This window comes from Camelus dromedarius, chromosome 3 (genome assembly GCF_036321535.1).
Source record: "Camelus dromedarius isolate mCamDro1 chromosome 3, mCamDro1.pat, whole genome shotgun sequence".
Lineage (NCBI taxonomy): Eukaryota > Metazoa > Chordata > Mammalia > Artiodactyla > Camelidae > Camelus > Camelus dromedarius.
In genome coordinates, this window is record NC_087438.1 from 82772693 (window position 1) to 82792588 (window position 19896).

The following is a 19896-nucleotide window of genomic DNA, read 5'->3' on the forward strand; positions in this document are numbered from 1 at the left end:
TAAACATCATAGACAGCTCATTAGTCCTCTTCCTTCCTCTTCTGCTACCCCTGCTTACTTTTAGGCTCATAAAATCTCCTACCAGAACTTGCAAAGTCTTTTCCAAAGGGTTCTTGCCACCAGCCTTCATTCTATTCGAATCAATGAAAATTTAGTTTTAGTAGAGCAGTTCTTTCATATGCAGTTCTCTCACCCCTGGACATTTATTGATCCTTTATCTGCAGCAGAACAAAGTCTAAAAAATTTAGCCTATTACTCATAGAATACTCTGGTGCCTTCTCTCTTCCATTTGCTTCTCCAGATGCATTCTCCACCCTTCTTCAACTACTCTGTGGCCCTGGTAGCTGATCTACATGAACTACATCAGTAGAATCTGGTGGGAAAAGGAAGGAAGGAGAATGAAGTCAGGGAACTTATTCCCCCATTCTCCTCCTTGCTACTAAAAGTCGTGCATTTTATCTGCCATCTCTCTCAACAAGACTCTGTCCTTTTGGGGTTTGGTAAGTGTCGCTCTCCATTCCACCTTTCAGGCTGAGGGGTGGAAGGGGTTTTACTAATGCTGGAATCCTGTCCTATTCCTGTGACTTCCCTATACCTTGCACACACCTTTGTAAATAATCTCTGCATCAAACTCAACTTGCATAACCCAATCTGAATGTGCCATCTGCCGCCTGGCTGTTATACTTCCTAAATTTATCCCAGGCCACACACTGCATTCTTTAAAGACGGATGGTTTATTTATTATTGCCATGGTGGTTCAGAATACCCACTTGGGAATGGTAAAGTATTGGGTTTGGATTCTGATTTTATCACTTATCAGTTTAATGACTTTGATCAAATTAGTGAAGCTCTTTCAACCTCAGTATCCTCATCTTTAAAATAGGGATAATAATAGTAGCCACCTCACAGTGTTACTGTGAGAACTAAAGGAGCATACAGAAGTTCTATCACAGCAGATGCTAAAGAAATATAAGTTTGACCAGACATATTTTTTGAGCACATGTACCTCATGCATTTATGCTGCCATACCTCTTTTTCAGTTTTCCCCTGTTATTGTCCACTTCAATTTATCCATTCTAAGCTTAAAATCCTACTTCTTATGTTAGCTCTATGTTTGTCAGTTCTTACAACACCTAGTCCCTGGACCTCTCCTTTACATTTTTATCTGTACATGTGTCCTCTCCCTGATTATATTGTTAGCAATCTGACAACAGGGACAATTGCTTTCCATTTCCTTGTTATGCTCATAACTAGCTCAGTTTTGGAGACACAGAAAAAACTGAACATATATTTCCTTATGTACTTAATTTTAATCATTTAATTTCAATTAAGATAGGTAAATTTTATAATAGAAATGATTTCAATTAAGTTAGATAGACAAATTGCATAATGCAAGTCTCCAGAATAGACTTTTTTTATTATCACAGTGCCCATTTCAGAGTAGGTACTTATTGAATATTTGATGGTTTTAGGTAATTATTTTACAGACAATTTTTCTCTAATACTGTCTAAGCACCTCATTGACTACTGTGTAGATAGTCCATACATGTAATGAGATATTTTATATGAACCATCAAAGGTTAATGATCTAAGCAAATTAAAAAGCACAGGAAGGAAATAATATTAATGCCAATACACTAATTTGTCATCTTTTAAACATACCAGTTTGTAATATCATCACAATATCATATGATAGATAAGTAATTCACTTCCTCTGATAATAATGTAAAAACTTTGGTTTCTGTTATGTTTTAAATTATGCCCATTGTTAAGTAATTGTGGGCCACTAAATTAAACTACAGAAGGGCCCAAGATTAAGAATCAGCCTTAGTTTCTGGTGAGCAGTGTAATTCACCACCCCTCTTGGTATATTGCCTTTAATTTTATCCTCAAAAAAGAATTAAATAGATGGATAGCCTGTAGGTGGCACTTGAGACCACTGATGGCTATCCTGTGCTTAGTCTATATTGTGGTTTCAAGGACAGCAGCATGATCATAATTAGTGTTGGCTTCTCAGCAAGATGATGCGGTCCAGTGGTATCCTGGAGTTTGGGTTACTGTGAGAAATCCTCATTAACCCTGCCCAGGTTCCTCTTGGAATGTGGCAACTCCCCAAACTTCTGTCCTGTTAGTAGAAATGAAATAAGGCACAAAAGAAGCCTTGAGGGTTGCCTGCATGGGAAGAGTGTATCTCTGAAAGTGATCTTGGTGCTAAGCGTTTCATGGGAGTTAAACGTTAATTGACTGTAAATAGTGAGCTGGTTGATGATTAGAAATTACTGGGGATAGTTTCTTTTGAGACCATCTTAGAGCACAGTAAGATGAGTCTGTTTGTTTTTTGATGTAACACATGAAGAGAATTGGGACTTTTAAAATTAGGATGTTGAGACAGAAATCCTTTCACAATCAATACCCGAATTTTTTAAAAAAGGTACAATCATCACATTGTACCATTTTTAAAAAATTCGGGTATTGATTGTCCTAATCACCCAAGGTAATATTTTTAACCAAAAATAAATGCAAAACTATGAATTAAAATATGTATTGAATAACTGTGTGCAGAATAATTCAATGAAGATGATTTTATTTGGTCCTTTTTATCACCATGAGTCATCTTTTCGTACATAGCATATGTGTGAAGGAGTGGGAGATGGCTTGGACCTTGAAGCTACTGATTCTCTGTCAATCTTCTACTTCCTCTCTGAGTTCACCTGGGATGTGAAAAGGAGGCTTCGGGATAAGTTACTATTCATTTGTGTTTCTTCTTTGACTTTTATTCACATGTGAACACAGGAATTCTTTACGTGGTCAGAAATTCTGGAGTTGGAGGGGAGTGGGTGCACGGGCAGCACGTTCCTCCTCACTTTCTAGTCCCCCAGTGGAGACGTATTGCTACGGGGCTTTGACTCCAAAGACCTAGAAGACTCCCCTGGTCTTGGTGAATCGGGCAGACACACATGTGAACCAATAGTGTTTCTTCCTGCTTGATATAAACACAGATCTCTTTGGCATGTTTCTGTTTCCGGGGTTTACATCCTAAACTTGGCCCTAGTGGTCTCAGAATTCAGAAGATCAGCAGAACATAGGCCAAAGCAATGAGTACTTTTTCAGTATTTTTCCCGAGGTCTAAAGCAGCATTTTTAAGCTGTTTGGTCATAGCCCTTTCTTGGATAGGAGATCACACCCAGGTGGGAGAGGGATCTGCCCATTATGCATTACTGCCCCAGGGAAACATCAAGAGGCACAACTTTCCAAAGAGAATATGCAGCAAAAAGACAATCAATAAAACAGACTTCAAAATACTTAAGTAGTAAGTATAAACAAAATATATTTGCTTAGAGGTTTTGTTAAAAGGTTAAAAATACGTGTCTAAGTATGTTTATATTTCTGTTTTGTGCTCATTTAGTTGAAATAGAGTCTACTAAGTCACTGAATTCTGGAAAGCACATACTATCCAGCAGAACTTGGGGAAAAAATGGAAAATAAAGTCTGCAGGCAGTGTTGACATTATCGCTACCACATGAGCACTGGTAAGAACTTGATAACACTTTTTACGTAAATTTAACTGGGCTAATTTGAAATGTTTGAACCACTTGATTGTCAATGGCTTGTTTCAGTGAGATATTCAGAAGCAATAGTTCTGCCAAAGCTCTTCCTTTGAGACATCCTTGCCACCGATCTATAATCCTAAACTGACCAAATTTTTGCTTATTTCTGGAGGATATTTGATTCTTCTGATTTCTTTTCCAGTAGTGGGCATTAAGTCTAAAAAAGCAGGGACTTTCCAGCAAATCCTTGCATTCAGGTCGGTAAGAGGCCATTACTTTAAAATATTAAATGGTGTCTGTTCATTTCTATGTTAGTTTAAGGCATCAAATGCAGTGTTAATATTTTAATCAACAGTAATATCTGATTACCCTGGTCCACCATGGTACTTCATGTATTCAGTTTCTCATTCAGCAAGTATGTACCAATATGACTATTGTTTGCTTTGTTTGTTTGTTTGATTTGGTTTCTCTTCTGCTTAATCAACTGGTACGTTTGCCATTTTTGAATATCATCTCTGAATATACTAAATGCAGAAAATGATCCTTTATTTTTAAAATACCCTTCATGATAATTAGAACTTAAGATATGTAGACCAAAATTAGTGAACTGTTAATCAACCCAGTATACTTTTAATTTTGTCTTTTCAACTATATGAATTGCATTATTGGTAGCTGATGAGGCTGAACACAGTTTGAAAGAAAATACAGGATTTCAATTTCTGATAATATAACAGACCAGAAATCATCAACAAACCTCTTCAAAATAAATTAAGACACTGGAAAATATTAGCTATATTTTAAATGTATCATTGAGCTAATGAGAAAGTAAGAAAAAATATTCACGGCTACAAACAGAGTATAAACTGGAATCCAGAAAATTAAGCAAGCAGAAAATAGCTGTTTATCCTGGAGCAACTATCAATTAATAATGACCCCGAAGACCAATTTAAAACATCTTTAAAAAGGTTGAGGGAAAGAATGTAAAGACTAGCCTGCACACATTGGGGAATTTAAAAAGAGACTCTTGCCCAAACCTGGGACTCCAAAAAGCTATATCCTCAGTGAAGGGAAAAGTTTACCCACCAAAGGAGACAGGAATGAAACTCTCTGATTTCACTCATGATAGTATACAAAGGAGAAAATTTGTAACCCAAATCCTGTCCCCAGTGGGATTAAGGTCAAAATTCATGCTATGTGTCTGTGAACAAAAACGTTCATCTAAAGCTATTTTAGATCACACTTGACTAGGAGTGCCCCTGAGCACTTGATGGAAACAAGTGCAGATTCCATCTTAAGGGACACACTTTCAACCCAGGTTCCAAGTTCCTGCAAATTAAAGTATAGCTCATATTTTAAAAATGAAAAAATTTCAAAACCCAATACCCCTAAAAGTCAAAGGCTAGCAGAAACAAATGGTAAGAATGAGACTCTCAAATAATTCAGTTGTTGAAATTAACATCCACAAAATAAAAATAACTTTGTTTAGTATGTTAAAAAAATGAGTGTATCAAAAATAGGAAGATATTATGAAGCTCTTTAAGCAAATTGAAAACAATACAACTAAGATGTTTAGCAATGAAATGTAATAATCAAATTAAAATTTCAATGGATAGCTTAAAACTTTGACCTATGTCTCATTCCATGCACAAATTAATTTAAGGTGGATCATATTCATAAACATTAAAGTTAGAATCATTAAGCTTCTAGAAGAAAAAAATAGAAGTATATATTCATGCACTTGGGGGTAGTCAAAGATATTTTCACAGACGGGAAAAAACAGTAACTCAAAAAATTAAAAATAATCAAACTGGACTTCCTGAAATTTAATACTTTGCTAATTAAAATATACCATTCAAAAATAAAAATTTGAGTCAGAGACTGTGAGAAATGTCTGACAAAGAGCTGTGTCTGGAAAATACAAAAATTTCTTGTATCAGTGCCAAGATAATAAACACAGTTTAAAAATTCTTTTTTTTTAAACATTTGTTTTTGTTGTTGTTGTTGTTGTTGTTGTTAACGGAAGTACTGGGGAGTCAACCCAGGACCTTATGCATGTTGATAACACACCCTACCACTGAGCTATATACCTCCCATCCCCCATAAACACAGTTTTTAAAATTGAAAAAAAAAACAGATCATACAAAAATATTATTTATAAGAGCCCTAAACTGGAACCAACCTGAGTATATATCAACAGAAGAATGGATAAACAAGTTGTGATAGATTCATATTGTAGAATACTAGTCAGTGATAAAAAGAAACAACTTAACTGCTACATGCATCAATATGGAGACAAGACAATATATACTGTAATATTCCATTTATGTGAAGTTCCTAAACAGGCAAAACTAATCTATATTGAAAGATGTATAGAATATAGGGTGCCTCTGGGAGGAAGACTAACAAAAAGCGGCATGATGAAATACTCTAGTGAGGACGTATTCTGGATCTCAGTGTAAATCTATCCCGTGGACCATCAAATGGTCAAAATACCAAAATGAAGACTTAAGTTTTGTGAATTTTATCCTATGGAATTATGTATCAATTTAAAAAGTAAATGTTAAAGAATACATCTAGGTCAATTTATTACCTTACATCTTTGCATTAGAAAAGAGGAAAGGTTAGAAATTAAATATTAAATATGTTTAATTTTTTAAAAGTGGTGAAAATGGTGTGTACATTTGAATGCTTTATATCAGATTGCTGAATTTTTTAACCTTTGGGTTCAAGTGGTCAATGAGAATGGAGTTTTGTATTATAACAAAATACATGATAGGTTGTTGGTTTATGCTTTCTGTTGAAATGTTACAGTAGAACTATAACATTCTGTGCTTAAACCAAGCCAGCATGCTTACTTAGGGCTCTCTAATCAGTAATCAGCACCTGTTTTCCAATCGCCCTGCCCAAATGCTTCCCCACGTTAATGATTGCTCTAGGGCAGTCAGCCTGCGTTGGGAGAGCTGTGTCTTTATAGAACCCTGGAAGTGTGACTCTGGCCAGATTGGGAGTCTTCATCATACTGCAACAGGAATTTGCCTAAGGAAAGTAGGTAACCTAAAGTAATCATCTCAGCACCAGGCCATCCAGGGATGTTTGTGTTCTCCCCGGGCGAGCGACTGAAAGGGCATTTCTAGAAAGACGTGGACTTTTCATGACAACACAATCAGTCTCAGATTGTCTGGCTGAAGAGAAACTACTGTATATTAGCAGAAAGAAAAAAATAGGGCTTATACTTTATCTGTGTTAGAATCTGTTTCTTCTGAAATTATCAATTTGTTTTGCTGTTTGCAAATAGGTTTTCTGATTCAATTGCTTCTTTGGTTCTCCGGGGTGGTGACTGCTGTAATAGATAACTCCCCTCCAAGGAGCCTGAGCTAACTTCACTCGGGATCAATACTGAGCAAAATTAAAACTGAATTTATTTGGTAAGGTTTAAATTGAATTCATGTCTGTGAGGAAACTCATGTATTCCTGCACAGTATGTCATACCTACTGAGTATATGTTTTATTTTAATTTTCCAGCATTCTAATGTTATTTATAAAATATACATGTGTAATATATGGCAGTTTATATAAAATTATTTTTCTGTGTTTTATAAATTTAAAATATGTAGAAAAGAAAGTGAAATAAAATTAGAAAAAAGAAAAAGAGAAAAAAGGAATCAAGAAACAATATTGGAATCTTTCCCACTAACTCTTAGAGCAGATCCCCTCCCCCCAAGGATTAAAAAGCTTTTCAGATAATCTCAAGATGTCCCAAATCCTTGTGAGGAAATGTTGTATAATCATGGATTATCACTTCCTTTCTGATTTGTTACATGATTGTGGATAAACCATTTGAGCTGTCTTCTGTTCTCCTGTGCTGTCCCCTAGAATTTATTGACATGGATGTTTGACAGTTGAAAAAGAGGATGAATAATTTTATAGTTCTCCTTGGCACTCTTGATTTGAAGGGAAAGCTTCTTAAACCTCTGTTAAGCGGCAGAGTGTCTGTGTCTCCTGTGGCTTCTGTTGTTACCCGACTCTATTTGTAGTTTTAACCATCACAGTACCAAGTTGCTGATATACTCACAAAAATAATAGGCTTTTCATTCTTTGGAAACAAATATTATTATGCATTTTACATGTTTCAGAAAGTGAAAGAGATGATATCTTAAATATTGATTTGAGAATTCTATAAAAGCTCAAACATGAGCATAATTTTAAAACTTTAGACCTCAAATAAATTGATTATCACTATTAACAATGAAGAGTGCAGTGTTACTTTACCAAATTTTTAGAAAAAATGTTTCACTTTAAATTTATTCAATTGCAATCACTCAAAAATACATTTATTGAGCTCTTGCTCTCTGTTAGTCATTGCTAGATTGTGAGGAAAAGAATAAATATAAAATATTTCTATCTTCAGATAGTTCAGAGACCATGAAGTGGTCAAGCAATTACAGTAAATGAATAATATATTAAATGTGATAAATTATAGAGTTGTATTTAATGTTCCATGAAAGCACAAATGGGGAGCAATGGAGTCTTGTAGAGGAGAGGGAACCAGGGAGAGTTGTGGAAATTCAATTCTGAAGTGGGTCTTAATAGACACTAGGAGATTATAGACCAGTGAAGGAGCAGTCACAAAAGAGTTGTTTTAGATCTTTTGCTTTCTTTCATTTGCAAATAGTAACCACAGTGACGACTGGCCCTATGCAAGGCTGGAAGGTCCCTGTGCCTCTGCCCGTCTCTTCATTTACAGGTAGTGTTGTAACTGAGCTGGACCCTGTAGGGCCTTCCCAGGACAGACCCTCCCCCATATCTGTTGCTGTAGCTCCTCTCTGAAGTACCCAGATCTTAGTATCCCAGGTTTATTTCCTGAGTTTTTCAGATGCTAAAAACCACCACCAAAGGGAAGAAATTAAATACTTGATGATGGAGAGCTCATGGCCCCTAGACCTGGTGCGTAGGGGTTGATAGTGTTAACCACCTTGTTACCTCCACATCAACCAATTAGAGAATTGTGCAGGAGCTGATCAGGTACCTTGTGACTCCCTCCCTTACCTGGCCTTTAAGTATGCTTTGCTGAAACCCTTCAGGGAATTCAGGGTTTTCTTGGGCATGAGCCACCCCATCTTCCTTGCTCAGCCTTGCAATAAACTTTCTCTGCTCCAAATGCCAACATTTTGGTTTCTCTGGCCTCATGGTACATGGGGCACAGGAATTTGCTTTCAGTAACAGTGTTACTGGAGTTTCATGTTTCTGATTCTGCTGCAGGCGGAAATTCCACTCAAATTAGATTTTTCTGTTTAGCTCAGTGATTTGAATCTAGTAAGAACCCATAAACTATTTTTAAAATTTATCACTAGGTATTACATCTGCAAGGTAGGCTATATTGCACATTATATGACCTTAAAGAAAAGATAAAATCTGTGACAAGTAAATCAGTTATATTAAAAAATAAAGTCAGTTGGAAAACATTTATTATCATAACTGAAAAAGCAGGGTACGTTTCATATTTAGTATTTCAACTATGTCAAAATATGTATAGAAAAGAGAACAGAAAATGACAAAATAATAGTGGTTGCCCTCTGAGAGGTAGGATTACAAGTTTTTTTTTTATACTTATCGGAACTTTATAATTTTTCTAACAACATTAATTTCCTTTAGAGTAATAGAAACTATATTTTAAAAATTGAACCTCTGCAATTCAACAACCTCATCTAATTATTGCACTCTTGAAAGTGAGAGTTATTTTTTATCTCTGTTGGATGGTGGTGTTGGCAGCATTTCAGATCATCATAAAGCAGCATTGTTTTGGATCATTTTTCTCTCTTTCATTTGCAAAGACGAGGCTACTGTTAATGATTCCTGGTTACTTTTGTTTGTTCTTCCTCCCTCTGTGTACCTGAAGCTTATTTTGCGGTTAAAATGTTTCAGTCCCTAAAGTCTTGCTTACCATATGTGTGTGACTCTAAGGCTCAGGCTCTGAACTGACCTGAAGCTTGTCTTGGAAGAGGCATCCACATTCTAGAGGCTGTTGCACAGTCTGTTGGTGACACGGTTATCCAGTAAGCCTTCAGCCATGTTTCAGGGCATCAGTTCTGCTCCCCTCTTGCAGTTACACCATTTGATTTCATTGTATCTCAGCTGCCATGGTGTTCTCTTTCTCCCTACCCTTTGCCCACATGCAGCTCAGAGGTTAGGATTCCTTTTAATTACCAATCACTTCAGTAAGGCTGACCTGCTGTGGGAGACGATCTTACTTTCCCCAGTTGATATTTGAAGATTTCTCTGTGGAAGCAGCTGGCAAATGTCTCACCAGTGTAGAGGTAATTAGGAAGTGATACTATCAGAGCTCTGTACTCTGGAGTGTGTCTTGATGCCCCTTGCCACATTGGAGCCACGTTATGCCTGTCAATCTCTCTATAGAGACACCAGCCTCCTAGTTTCAATTTTCTCCCTCTTGAATGATGCAAACGCCATCTGGTCAGTGTGCAGCTTTAGTAGCCAAGCTCAGCATCTTTCCTTGTGTGCTGTGCATGCAGTTCTTTGGCTGCATGTAGGTCTTCTCTAGTGTAGACTAGCCCAGGCTGACTGCTTCAGTTCCTAATGATGGAGTTTTGGATGGGGCACCGGACAGGGGAGGAATAATACTCAACAGTGGCAAGCCAAGTAAATGCCATGAAGATCTTGCTTCTCAATGTAAATAGGGCAGAGGCAATGTGTACTGCTGAGGAAGGCATTCAGCGAATTACTTCCTCAATTATGTGGGGCATGCTTAGCCCCTGTCGAACTTCATAATGTGTCCTGTGCTCTCTTTTTAACACCAAATGCCACGCCAACAGAAGAGCCGCACAATGATGTCGCATTTATGGTTTATGAGTTAGTTCTCTAGGTAGGCTCTCCTATATACACATAAAGTCGTGGGAGGTTCCCTAACTTGACAAATACACAAAATTAAAGAGTGAAAACATATTTTCCCATTTTTTTTCAATATTAGAAAACTGATGAGAAGAGTTGATCATGGAGTAGAGACTTTCATGTGTGAAACATATGTTAAAACAAGTTCTGGGTCATGGGAACGGAATGATTTTTTTTTTAAGGAGACCTATATAGTGTAACTGTCGAATGATATATGTGCTGTTAAACATTTTTCATCCTAATGGAGCTGAAATTTCCAGAACTACAGCCTCACCATTTCCCTCAATCATGATGGTTTCTGACTGTATTTTTCCCCCATAACTTCAGAGTGTTTTCTTTGTTTCTATGGGGAGGTTTGCAATTATGACTATATTTCATAACCATTTCTCAGACTTTAAATTGGCCACTGATACTGCTGTTAGGTGGTAAATTTTTCCATCCCACTGAATTTTTATTAATTTCTTTGTTGGCCCACAGTTGAAAGCATGCAGGTAGATGAATTCTGTTAGTTCAAAAATATTTATGTTTTTATTGTATGTATTTGATATCATCAAATTACAGGAATAGTTTTAAAAGCTGGCCTGCAGTCAAAGGAAGACACATAAAATGTGAGCCTTTGGTCAGTCACATTTCACTGACTGAACCTCCCCATTCTCCTGCCTCCTCCATCTCAGCACTGCTGAGGGTCATTGTACATTTTGGGAGCTGCCACTAGGGTGCGTTATTTCACCACATGGTATAACCTGCAGAGGGTAGCTGTAGCCCCCAGCCCCATCACACTGAAGCAGTCCAGTCTTGTGGGCAGCTGTCTTTGGAGGTTGGTTCCCCATGGAGGGAAATAGCTATATTGATTGTCCTCTCTCATCACCAGTTCTATAAGGACAAGTCCCTCTTGCCTCACATCCCTGTTTATCCCAGTTACCACAGAAGTGCGAGCCTCCTGCCATCTCTCACCACCTGGAATCTTCTCCCTGTACTGCTCTGCACAACCCTGATCTGACCCCCACTGGGTACCTAAACTTCCACAATGCCTCCGGAATGCCTTCCTGCTTGTCAACAAGTTCTCTTCATCCTCAGGTAGTTGGTCACAAAGCATTCCTTTGTTTTCCTGTCCTAAATGAAACCTGACTATCTTCAGAATGTGCTGGGGTTTTTTTGTAAATAGAGGCAGTTTCCCCTCTCACATCCCCATATCTCTGGGCTTGAAAATAGTTTCATTATACCTCTAACCACTCATTGTCACTTCTAGATCGTTATCTATCACTCTGCTTTCAATCCCTGTTCCCTGACCACACTGAACTCCCCCAGCCTTAAACCATCCCTAGTTGTTTCTGATCTCATAGTCTTACACATACAGTTCCTTCTTGCTGGCAGTTTCTCTTGGCTAGTTTTCAGTAGCAGCTCCTCCTCATCCTTTATTCTTCAGCCTAAACTTCACGTCCTTACACAATCCTTTCCTGAACTTCACTTTCTAAGATAGCTTCCATGCCTCCTTATTCTCTATTCCAGCCCCATTTGTTTCCTTCATAGTACCTCTTTGGAATTAAATTATTTCACTGCAGCCAATTAAGCTGACTGCTCTTTTCCTCAAGGGGCCCAGGGTGCAATGGCTGCAAACAGTATTCTCCCCGGTAGTGTATGCAGCCTGTTGCCTGTGTGGGTTGCCTTAAGGGACCTTGGAGACAGCCCTTTCCAGTGGACGTTCATGTCTGGCATACTGTCCCCAACCTAGGAAAAAATAAATAAAAAAATTCACAGCAGTTGCTTGCTTGCTTTCCTTCTTTCCTTTCCCTCTTTCTTTCTTTCTTTCTTTGCTTGCTTGCTTTGCTTGCTTTTCTTTCTTTCTTTCCTGTATATCTTTACCAACAGAAAGTGGGTTCATGCAGGCAGTTGCCACATTCATTTCTTTTCACCATGGCGCCCTGATGCCTAGCAGAGTGCCAGTCACTATTAGGCACACAGTATTCAAGGAGTGAAGAAATATGAAGTATGACTGTTAGAATAAGAATATACATTCTAGGGAGTGGGGAGGGATAAATTGGGAGTTTGGGATTTCTACTATATATGAAATAGATAAACAACAAGGTGCTACTGTATAGCACAGGGAACTATTTTCAATACATTGTAATGGCCTATAATAAAAACAAATATGAAAAGGAATGTATATGTTTAAGTGAATCACTGTACTGCAGACCAGAAATTAACACAACATTGTAAATCTACTATACGTCAACAACAACAAAAATTCAAGAATCATAGAAACTGTGGATAAGAACTTAAAAGACAAATCTGTGGAAGCATTTTCATTAGAAGATAAAAATCATATGCTTTAGGAATTACTTGGTGAAAGGGTAGTTGAAATTTTGAGACTCCAGTGAATTTTAAATGGTGGGAGATGAAATGATTTTGGAAAATAGCCTATCTTCTGAGAGGAAGTATCTGGAGACAGTGTGTGCAGTTTGAACTAGCTTATTCAATATATAATGAAAATAATTTGCAAATAATAGAAAGCAAAGATTTTTGTAACTATCTTTGATAGGTATGAACACACAGAAATTATGGGGAAAAGCATAGAAAGAGGCATGATTTAAAGAAGATCAAAACACACTGATTGACAATCATTCTTATATAAGAATGGCCCTATCCAGTCTTTTGATTGGAACCACCTGGCTGTCAATGCTAGCTTGAAATCTTTGGAGAATGCTCTAAATAAAGGTATTTGGTGTTGCTGAATGTTTTACTTTAGCTATCAGGGGAATGGGGGATAAATCTGGCACTTTTAGAATGCAAATGGAAGGATCTGACTTACCATGGAGAGCCACTTATCTTTGCATAAATCTAAGCTAAAGGAGCTGTAGGCAGGGTCAAAATATGGGCATTGTGTAGTATTTTAATTCCTTTTGGCAGGGTTTTGAAATGTTTTCAGGTTATTGTTCATCTCTATCTACCTTGCCAAATGCTGCTGTGGCTACTGAATGCACATTGGGTCTCTGAGTGGCCTTTTGTTAGAGCCACGAGAGATCAATGTATGCTTGTGTGTGTTTCTGTGTGGATGTGCATGTAATTGTTCATTGTTTCCAAAGCACAGCCTATCAGAAAAAAAGCCAATGAAAATTTTGTTGAATAAGATGATGTCAGAACATAAATTAGAATTCTGCCTGTTTTAACAACTTTGTCTTCCAAAGTGCCTTAAAGTTATACATGTATTACCCCATTTTATCATGACTATGTAATTATGATACTGTCATTATCCTCATTTTACACATGATTAATCTTAAGTACAGAAAGGTTAAGTAAAATTTGCAAAGTGAATGGTCTAGCTGATCCTTAGCTTTTAGTTTGGCCAATTTCAGCACCAGTGTTTTATGTTCTATCTGAACTGGAGGGCTGGACAGGATACACTGTCGCAGACCTCATCTCCAGAATGGGTACTGAAAGCACTTGAGACCAATAATAGCTCAGAAGGATTGGCATCGTGCCCATCCTGCGGTACAGTGAGAGACCAGATGATTGGATACCTCTCTGTTGCAGATTTTGTAGCTGCATTGATCTAGAGGTGTTTGCTATGAGCATCAGCTATTTCAGATTAGATATGCTAATAGACAGCATCATTTAAGCGTGTCAGAACCTAAGGAGGAAGTGCTTTTTGGGAAATGTCGAGAATTTTTTACATGGCTAAATACTCCTAATAGGAATATGAAAGTGCTAAACATTGTAGATTATGCAGGTTAACCCACATGGTGTCAGTGCCCCTGGGGTGGTTCAATTTCAGGCTGCAAGGCCCATTATTTTCTGAAAATAGGATAAGAAACAAGAGAGCTGACAGTTTTAATTAAGCACTGAAGCTGATCTGTGGTTCTGGTGCAGGAGAGACAAGTCACTTATGTCTCCCAGGACATTATTCAGTCATCAGTTCCACATTCAGGCCTTGTGTTTGGCTCATTTCATATTGCAACATGTATGCTTGTCCCTGTCTTGTATAATAAATATTTGCCTGGCCTCTGTCCCTGAATCCTGGGAGGGAGACTAAATCTTTGGGATTTCCTGAGTCATAAGAGTATCTTTGTCATTCATGAGCCCCTTGGATCAATCCTGAATTCCTGCTAGTAAGGAGACTCAGTGGTCCCCAAGAGAGCTTCAGGAAGGAGGCTGGTCATAAGGCAGTCAGTTAGGTAGAGGGCTGGGACTTGGAGCCAGCCTTACCTCTGGGGAGAGGAGGATGACTGAGATTGATTTCAATCACATGGCCAAGCGTATAATGAAATCTCAGTAAAAACTCTAGGTAGGAGGCTCAGTGGAGCTTCCTGGCTGGTGAAACTCTGTGGCATGGAAATTCTGTGTTGTGGACACTCTCAGACCTTGCCCTATGTGTTTCTTAACTTGACTGATCCTGAATTGTATGCATCATAATAAAGCCCTAATTGTAAGTATAGTGCTTTCCTGAATGCTGTTAAGTTCTAACGAATTATCAAATGCAAGAAGAGTCATAGGAACTCTCAAATTTGCAACTTGTTAATGGTGTAGGTGACCTGGGAATCACTTGAACTTGTGGCTGGCATCTGAAGTAGAGGTAGTGTTCAGAGGACTGAGCCCTTAACTTGTGGGGTCTACACAAACTCTAGACAGTAAGTGTCAGAAGTGATTTTCAGTATACTACTTGATGTTAGAACAGTTGGGGTTGAAACAAAAGACCCCAAAAGGAATGATGTATGACCAGACTACCCACTGACCCGTTCCTTGTTAACTGAGAGTTACAACACATTTAGGAGATACAGCTGTTTTCTAAATCTTGGACTTCTGGTTTTTCTGATCTCAGTTACTTACTGTGGTAAGTTTCATCTATGGGACACAGCTCTTTTGGGTATAGATGGGATAGTTTCATCTGAATCAACTGATTGCATGAAAAACATTATAAGTTTAATCAGCATCAGGGTAAGTGCCCATGTGAAATTGCTGAGGTACTAAATGTAACTTAGGAAAGGGGTGCCAGTGACAGAGTATTGGCTCTTGGCATTTGATGATGATGAAACTATATGACTAATTCTCTTTACTCTCTAGGTGATCAAGAATGCCTAAAGAGATAACATATAGGCCATTCTGTCTGTACATACCTGTAGATTGTCCTATGGCGGCCTCACGGTTTTGTGTCCAAACAGTTGAATCACAGCAAACCTGAAGCAGACCTCTGCTCAGAAGAAAATGTTCCATGTTTAATATCTCAGTGTTGAAAATAGCTTTTTAATGTGTTATTGGTTGCCAGAGACCCAGACAGTGGCTCATTGTCTATGCTCTCCCTCTGTATTCTCTTTAAGGCAATTTTCTTTCCCTCTTTATGATTTACCTTATAAAGGTTTTTTTTTTTTAATTATGAATATGCCACTCAAAAATTAAATTGTTTACTTAGTATTTTTTATTTACAGTTATATTTTATATTTAGGTTAGAGTATGAAGATCACTTTGGGTTTTTGGTAGAAAGTTTAGAGTTATATTTAGTTTCTGTGTATTTTTAATTCAGAGGATTCATGAAGGTGAAACATTTTGGAAGAGTTGAGGGAAGGAGAAACTAGAGAGGTCACTGAGGAAGATATAAAAAGCTGGCAAAATAAAAACTGGTATTTTCAGTGTTTTGCCAATTATCCTCCATGAACTAAACTGGGAATGTGATTTCAAACAAGCACCCTCCCATCCTTTTCTTCCTCAAAAAACTGTAGCTGAGTGAGGAAACGCAGAGCATTTTATCATCTTAAGTGGCTTTAAGGCTATATATTAGCTTGTCACTTCAGCTGTGTACAAAGATAACTGTGACATAAAATTGTCCCTCCAGGATGTCACACTTCTACCACTATGAATCTTCCTCTCAGATGTTACTTGATGGCAATCAGAACTTCTGAGTCATATGGCATTTGCTTGTCTTACATTTTTTAAAGGCAAACACATTTTTCGTTACATTCATAAGATAAGTCTTGAAGTTACTTGTTATGTAAATTGTCATTAATGATTTATATCTTACAGATACACTTTGGAAACAAAATCTTATTGAATATTTAGATTCGCTGTGTGTTCTTTGGCACTACTCAGTGGTAAAGTGGATTTTAAATTCTTGTGTACTGTTTTACTGCGTTTTGAGGATTATGGAATGATCTGGGTAGGGCTAGGATTGAGCAAAGGGAATTAAAATGTATTGACTTAACTTATGTGCTAGATGGTTGATAGTAACTATCTCAATTTTATCTTAATAGCTTAATGGTAGGTAGTCTTAAACTCATGTTTTATAGGAAGGACCTGACTTAGATTAAAACTTGCCCAGTGTCACAGAATTGCAAAACAGTTTTCTATCTCATAAATAAATAATTTTTAGCTTATCACATGCTGAAACCTGCTGTTCCTCATCTTCCTCGGCTTTCTTTTCCTCTTTTTTTCTTTTCTTTTATTATGTAGAAACCATTCAAAATCAGCTAATGAGCTCTGCTAATTCCAGGAATCAGTGAAGAGAAGAAAAATATACTTGAGACTTCTTTAAGTTCTAATTGAAATGATTTACTGGCATGTTTGATGGCTAGTTTGTGTAATGCTACTTTGTGTATGCTTCACTAAGCTATTGTTTTTGTTTTTATTACCATATAGCAACTATGTTGAAATCTAATTAGCAATTCTAGTAACTAATTATCTAATCAGTAGTAATTATTAGTTGGCTGAGTTTTCATGCTGCATATGATTCAGTGTTCTTTGAAGTGCTCCAGCATACAAACTCCATGTGATTTTGTTTACATTAATACAATTATAGTGTATGGAGAAAAGTATGTACTTTGACTTCAACCATCATGAGTCAGATTGTTAGTGGTGCCACTGTGGGTTAGTTACCTAACTTTAATGAGCCTCAGTTTCTCCATCTTAAAACTGGGAATAACAATACAACTGATCCTTGAACACTGTGGAGTCAGGGGTGCCCACCCTCTTGTGCAGTTGAAAATCCATATATAACTTATATCCACCTTCTGTGTATGCTGTTCCTCTGGGTATGGGGTTCCTCTGAAACTGTAGCTCCACAGCTATAGGTTCAAGATGATGCAGGAAAATGGATGTGGGTGTGAGGAGGGCCGTGTCCCAGTCTCGACTGAGCCCCTGGAACGTGCCCCGCCAAGTGTTCGTCCTTGGTTTCGCACAGGAAAAAATTCAAGTGTGAGCCACCTTGAGTAAAGATAGGTTTATTTAGAGAGGTACATACTGCATAGAGTGTAAGGCAAGAGAAAGGCAAGGAAAGAGGTGTGGGAACTGGGTGCTCAGGTTAAAGTAAAAGTAGGTACACGCTCCATAGAGTGTGGGCCATCTCCAAAGGGGAGGGAGTGAAAAGGGCCACTAGGTGTGATGATGTCAGTTTTTATGGTCTCAGTAGCTTCACACGCCTCCAAGTGGGACCATTCCAGTTGTCCTGGGGAAAGGGCTGAGACTCCCAGGAACTGGGCCTCCGCCCATTCTTTGGCCATTTTGCGGTTGGCCTTGGGACTGTCATGGCGCCTGCAGGCGTGTTATTTATCAGGCTGTTACCATGAGCGTATAATGAAGCTCAAGGTCTACTAGAAGTCAAACCTCTTAATCCTCAGGGCCAACTGGGAGTGAATCTTTCACCATTTTGGTGAATCTTCCACCATTTTGGTGTTAAATTGCGGTCATTCCTTGAATGGCTGTGCCCTGCCCCTTCCATCCTGTCTCAAACCTATTTTGGATTGTGTAGTAGGCTGGTATTTACTATTGAAAAAAATCTGCATGTAAGTGGACCTACACAGTTCAAACTCATGTTGTTCAAGAGCCGACTGTAATAACTGTTAAAGAATAATTTTTCTGAAAAGGTAAAATCATGAGTCTTGTACAAATATGTCAACTGAAAAAAATGTACAACACGTGAGTTAAGTTTTATCTGGGGCAAAATGAGAACGATAGCCCAGGAAACAGCATCTCAGATAGCTCCGAGGAACTGCTCCGAAGGGGTAGGTGTGGGGAAGATCAATATCATAAACGGTTTCAGTGAAGAGGGGATGTGAAGTCATGCACATATTTTGGCAGTGGCTTGCTGCTCGTCATGAGGGGCAGATGTCACCATTAATGATTTTAGTGTTTTTCCAAATATGAGGAGATGCAAGACTTTGGGCTCATGAATCTTCTCCTGAAAATGTCTAACTATCTGAAGGCCTGTTTTGCCAGTTTTCCCAGAGCACAGAGTGCCTCATTCCTGATCCCCACCCTGAACTCCTTTCAGAGAGCGTTGAAGGTCAGTGACTGCAGTGGCTCATGATTTTGTTGCTGAGTCCAAACTCATTCTGCTCGCTGTACAACAGGCCAATAAATTGGGAGACGAGGTGTTGGGGCAAGGAATAGCAACTTTATTCGGAAAGCCCGCAGACCGAGAGCATGGCAGGCTAATGTCTTGGAGAAACATCCTGCTCCAGTCAGAATACAGGCTCCTTTTATACAAAAAATAAGGGAGGGGGAGGAAAAATAGGGGAGAGGGTGTGGTTGATTGTTGTAATCTCCTTGCTGCAGGCATTCATTGTTCTTGCAGCCATCCCCAGGGGCTAGGTCCTGTGTCCCTGCAAACCTCCAACAAAACAAAGGTTATTCTCTACTATAATTTAATCCTTGTAGAGGTAGATGGCAAGTGTCAATTTTTACTTGACAGATATAAAATGTCAAAGATTTTATTTACTCATTCATTATTGAGGAAATCTAAAAGATGCTACAATAGGTTCAAAATACCACACAGATATACATAGCCAGGAATGTTTCAATGAATTTACAAATAGGTGCAATGTTAGCTTTTTCCACAAGTGAGGGGGGAAGTCAGTTGTTCCCTTACTGGAAGAATTCATTTACATGTCTCTGGTCAAAAATCATTTTCACTTCAGTCAGTTATTTACAACTTACGGAGTTGTAAAAAGCTTAAAGTCAAGGAAAGGCATAGAGCCAATGGAATTAGAGAACTAGGAATACTGTGCCCTAGAAAAATGTTTGGTTTCACTAATTATTTTCAGTACATTTCAAAGTCTTCTACAAATTTTTCCTATATATCTCCCTTGAGAGGTTTTTGAGAAGTGGATCTCAGACTCTGCTTCTATTAATTGTCTTTGAGGTTTGTTATTTACCTGTAAATTAGACTGGATCCTGAATTTTTATAGTTTCTTCTAATACCTGCCTATGACTCTCCAAACTGGTGTTTCCAATTTTCTAACATCCTTTTGATTTGGAATCACCGAGAACTAAATCTGCTCTTTTCACGGAAGCCCTGCAAAGTGAAGCTAGATGACTTTATATAAACTTCAGAGAAATTGCCACAACAGCTCATGTTTAAACAATCTTCATGCCTGTTGCTGTATGGGCCACTCAAAAGTTTACCTGAACATCTGATGACATCATCAGAGACATTTCAAACTACAAAACAAGCTTTGAC

At 38.1% G+C, this 19896-nt stretch overlaps 1 long non-coding RNA gene and 1 other non-coding gene across 2 annotated transcripts in view; both read left to right on the plus strand.

Moving 5' to 3' along the window:
* Positions 1 to 232: 232 nt before the first annotated feature.
* LOC116152258 (uncharacterized) overlaps positions 233 to 19896 on the plus strand; it is a 37845-nt gene continuing 18181 nt past the window's right edge. Inside the window, exons 1-2 of the long non-coding RNA XR_010380498.1 lie at positions 233 to 500; positions 3407 to 3530. This is a non-coding gene — a long non-coding RNA (uncharacterized LOC116152258). The remainder of the gene's footprint in view (positions 501 to 3406; positions 3531 to 19896) is intronic.
* LOC116152372 (small nucleolar RNA SNORA70) lies at positions 12011 to 12142 on the plus strand. Its single transcript, XR_004136011.1, has one exon. It is a non-coding gene; the product is annotated as a small nucleolar RNA SNORA70 (small nucleolar RNA).